Raw genomic sequence first — 4,843 nt, forward strand, 5'->3', positions numbered from 1 at the left:
CTCCGGATTTTTTTCATCTTTTTTTTTTTTTTCTTTTTTTCTTTCTTTCACTCGCCTTTTAAAAAAAAAAAAAACGGATAGCACGGGGGAGACGGAACTTTCTGGAGGAGAAATGCGAGCGGAATCTGTCATTGAAACGGGGGGGGGGGGGGGGGGGGGCGGGGTGGGGGGGGGCATCAAAGGGGGAAAAGAAATGGGATCTCTCCTGTCGGAATTGACATCCACCGGGGGGGGGGGGGGCGTAACAAGTGACTCTTCAGCGAGCAAGTGAGCTTAAGCAGGCTCTGTAACGTTCCCCCTCTAATGTACCGCGATGTATGACACGAGCCGGGGGAGGTGGAGGAGGGGTAATGGGAAGTTCTCCTGAGCATGATGGGATTTGTAATGTAACCTGAATGGTGTACACTGTGGGGATGAGAAGAGGGGGCGGGGGGGGCAGTAGATGCTTTATGCAAACAACGAAAATGAATTCCAAGGCGCCGTGGCAGAACACCTCCTTGTCTATGATGAGTGATACCTGGCCTGAAAGGTGTCGTCAACCCCCCCCTCCCCCCAACCCCCGCACCCCGCTCCGCCCTCAAAAGCACCGCGCAGCCTTGCAATTACATAACACCGGATCGCTTCCCAGCTACTCTGCGCTGACGTTCTCCGTCGATAAATCTAAAGATATCCCCGGCCCGCCTCGATTTCCCGTCGAGCGCTTTGTGAGTGCGTAGCGTGGGACACGCGCTGCGGGGCCGGAGAGCTGTCGACGCGCGGGGCGCTCTGCCTCCGTGCCTTTCAGCGGAGCAGGCGGTGTTTCGCTGTGGCCCCCGCTTAACAAATGCCTCCAACGAGGGGGGGGGGGGGGGGGGGGGGGGGGGGGGTTGAGCTACGAAAAATGCTGACCCTCTTCGCGCCATGACCCTCTCGACAGCGATAACTCAGAAGTGCTAACGGACGGTGGGAAGGGAGGGAAGAAAAACGAGAAGGAACTTGATTTTGAAATTCATTGTGGAGACGATGTGGTCATTAGGGGTCCAAGTGCCGTGTTCACTCACAGTCCCTGTTGGGGCCCTGTTGTGAAATTGTAGGTCTTTCTGCTATTCACCGAGAGGCGCAAAACACAATCGGCCTCATTTCGGAAACATTTGAAAGTAAACTGCGTGTACGAACGCTTCCAAGAACATTTCAGCATTCGTAGTTTTTTTCTTATCCGTATTTGTTCACGGCTGTTTCCGTATGCTAATCACATGAGCAGGTTTGCGCATAAAATTTACTGTCAGCGTTCATCATCTCATGCACCTGGTATATGCACAACAATGGTGTGCACACGTGTCATGAATCCCATATTGTTTCTTCGTAGGAATATTTTTAAGAACAAAAGTAAGAATAATTTAAGAAAAGTTCTGTGAATGAGGCCCAATGTATGTCTGCACGTGTGTGTGTGCGTGTGTGTGGCACAGAACACACTGTTGGAAGCTTCTGCTAGAATTACAGGGATAATTTTCACAGTCAGGCTTAAAAACTGTTTTGTTTGTTGGGAAAAAAATGGTACCTACAGAACACTTACGAATAAGAAATTGCACCTAAATTGCTCTTCAGTCATTTTTATGGGTGCTTGTAATACCAGAATGGATTTAATCTTTTCTTTACCTTTCTTTCCCTTTTTTAAATCTAATACACATTCCCACACAATGCCAGTGAAAACAGTTATTTGGGCCCTCTTTTCATACGCATTTTTATGAACATTATTCACAAGCAAAAATGACAGAATGGACAGTTCTACAATGTCAGATAAAATGTATTGGAGTGCGAGAGATGTGTGTGTGTGTGTATATATGTTTTTGTGTTTGCATTTGTGTGTATTGAAACAAATGTGTAAAAGACAGCAGGACCAGGGAGGTGTGTCTGTGTGTGTGCGTGCGTGCGTTAGTGCGTGTGTGTGTGTGCGCGCGAGTGCGTGCTACAGTACCTGTCTGTCTGCCATATTCTTTGCCAGTGCCTAATGCTTAGCAGTACAGTTGCACCTACCGGGGTAATTGCAACCAACTTGGGAGTTTAGACCTCAGCTTTTATCTGGTGGGCCTCGGAGCTGCAGTGCGACTGGAGCTGCTAGCCCTTATCTCACAGATTAGGAGTAGCTTTTCCGGTTCTTTTGTAGTTCTGCGGTCTGGAGGTCCTGAGGTGTGAGGTCCCGCTAAGCCGGTTGTAGCTGCGTGCTGGCGAGTGTGTTTTTGATGGTTTTATTTTTTTTCTTCTGCTACCTTCTCTTTCTCTCTCTCTCTCTCTCTCTCCATCTATCCATCCATTATCTATCCTGCTTATTCCTGGCCAGGGTCATGGGATGGAGGGGAAGCAGGAGGGGGAGGTGAGCTGGAGCCTATCCCAGCATGCATTGGGCAAGAGGCAAGAACACACCCTGGACAGGTCGCTAATCCATCACAAGCTGCCTTCTTAATTTAGTCAGGAAAATGGCAAACATTGTTGGGCTGAATGGACTGTTCTCATCATTTTTGTTATGTTATGTTTTATCTTTTTGGAAGAAATAAAATTCTAGCTGTTGGGCAGGTAGGGGGTCTGTGGAAAATCCCTCAGCCGGGAAGCCTATCTGACATTTTGGTGGTGTTATTTCACGTAACCCATTTTGCACACCATCCCACACACAGACACTTGGTATGACATTTTTAACAGACAATAAAATGTCTATTTCCTGAACAAATCGTTAGAATCCACATCCATATATCCCAGGGGTGTCAACATTGCATGAGGTTCTCCTCACAAGACACAGTTCAGCCACAATAAATCTTGAGGCCAGCCATATTTGATTTTCAACCTTTTTAAAAAAAAAAAAAAAAAAAAAGGCTTAAATACTAAGTCTTCATGAACCATTGGACTCACTGGCACGGAATCCGACTTTAATTTCCAAAACCCTGCTCAAATTCCGAAAGATTAGTCGATGTGGGAATAGCAGGGCAACTGTGAGTCAGTGACAGCAGCTGTAGTTCTCTAATTTGGTTGTAAAATTGAATGACATCTTATTACAACTGTGGAAGCTCAACGCTCCATTTGCTGTAATGCAGAATTTAAAATATATTGAAACGTGTCGAAATCCTCCCTACGTTTTTAAATGAAAAGGTATGTTAGTGTTTATTCTTTATTTGTTGTTTTTGGTTTTTTTTCCTCTTAATTGTCCTGTCACCTGGATTGGCAGACATGTTGCACACAAGACCGTAGGTGATGCAAAAATAACCTCTCTGGATTTTTTTTTTGAATGAAAGGATTTTAAATGAAATGAAACGGTTTATTCGTATTTATTATTCATTTACCGCTCGTCTGTTTTCACGTCACCTGTGGGCTGCTTTGCAGGCGAGCTGCGTGTTGGTCCACAGGTGATACGTTTTCCTTTCCGTTGTTGATTAAAAAAAAAAAAAACAGTCTCACGGGACTGGAGCGACAGCAGAATAGTCCTCGGGGGGCCGGGGGGGTGGGGGGGCGGTGAGGAGGAAGGGGCTAAAATGGTGGCAACTGTAAATGGAATTTACTGCAACGTGAAGACGGCGGGGATTCGCGCCGAGCGCAGATATTGCGGTTGCATTTCACGGCGGAGCGGGCCACCGCCCCCGTACGGGGGGGAGAGACGGCCTCGTATTTTTTCAACGTCCGCCACCTTTTTTCCAAAGGGCGGGCGTGTAGCCGCGGCAACACGCGCGCATTTGCATTTAAATGCGTCCTACCGCCCAAACGTGCTCTCCAGAGAAAAATCGACAATAATTACCGCCAATTGCAAACGCGTGTTTTTCTTCTCTTCGTTTATTTATTTATTTATTTATTTATTTATTTATTTTTTAGTAATTCATGCATGAAAAATGTAAAGCATGTCTTGAACAGGCTGTGATTCCTACGAGGTAATTACAGTCAAGCTGGCCGAGAGGAGATCCTCCATCGTCATTTTGCTCATCTGGGGAAATAAAACTGAATGGGGGGGGAAGGGGGGGAGCAGTATCAAACTGGTTTTAATATTTCGATACATACGGTACGTCCTGCATTCATTTCCTCCTCAGGGCAGTGTTTTCAGCGCTTCTCTCTAAGCGTCTAAACCTGTGGAAACGTCTTCCTTAATGTTGTTGCCCCGGCCATATTGTGCCTTACGATGTTACAGCTGAAGACGTTCAGTGGAAAGTTGAGACTGAGTTGCCTCTGTCTGTGGCAGTCGGGCACAGTGGTAGGGTGGAAAAAAACACTGTAATTTTTTGGAAGTGAATTCAAGATATGGGTCCAGCCCCCCTAGTTTCAGTAAAATGCACATAGAAAACTGTCAAGAAAGTTATTGTTGTTTCATGTGTTCCCCATCATTTCGTTAACATGGTTAGCGAAGCAAACGCATGAAAACTTCCACAACTGATTCTACATGCACTAAAACCGTTAGCGTCCTGATGCAAAGCCCAATGGAGAGAGAGCGCTAACAATTGCGATTGAAATGATTTTACCTGTTTCTATTGTGAAATACAGTTCTGGGGGGGGGGGGGGGTACAGGTTATGTAACTATGTTGGTAGTTACGGTACAGGGTGTTATTAACGCAGTATATTTAATGCGAGCTGACAAAGATAACCTAATGTTATGATATGAGCAAGGCCTTGATGAAAATGAATGGACAAAGCGTTCTACCTACATATTTAAAAACAAATCGATCGTGTTTACAGGACAAATTGGACATGGCACCGACACGCAATCGCACACAATGAAAATCCCCCCCCCCCAAACCGCCCCTCCCCCCCACTTTTCAACGCAAACGCGGAATCTCGGCCTTCAACAACACCATTGCTTTATTCGCACGTGTCTACTGTAGCTCCTTGAGATGCG

This window comes from Anguilla anguilla, chromosome 6, assembly GCF_013347855.1.
Source record: "Anguilla anguilla isolate fAngAng1 chromosome 6, fAngAng1.pri, whole genome shotgun sequence".
Classification (NCBI taxonomy): Eukaryota; Metazoa; Chordata; class Actinopteri; order Anguilliformes; family Anguillidae; genus Anguilla; species Anguilla anguilla.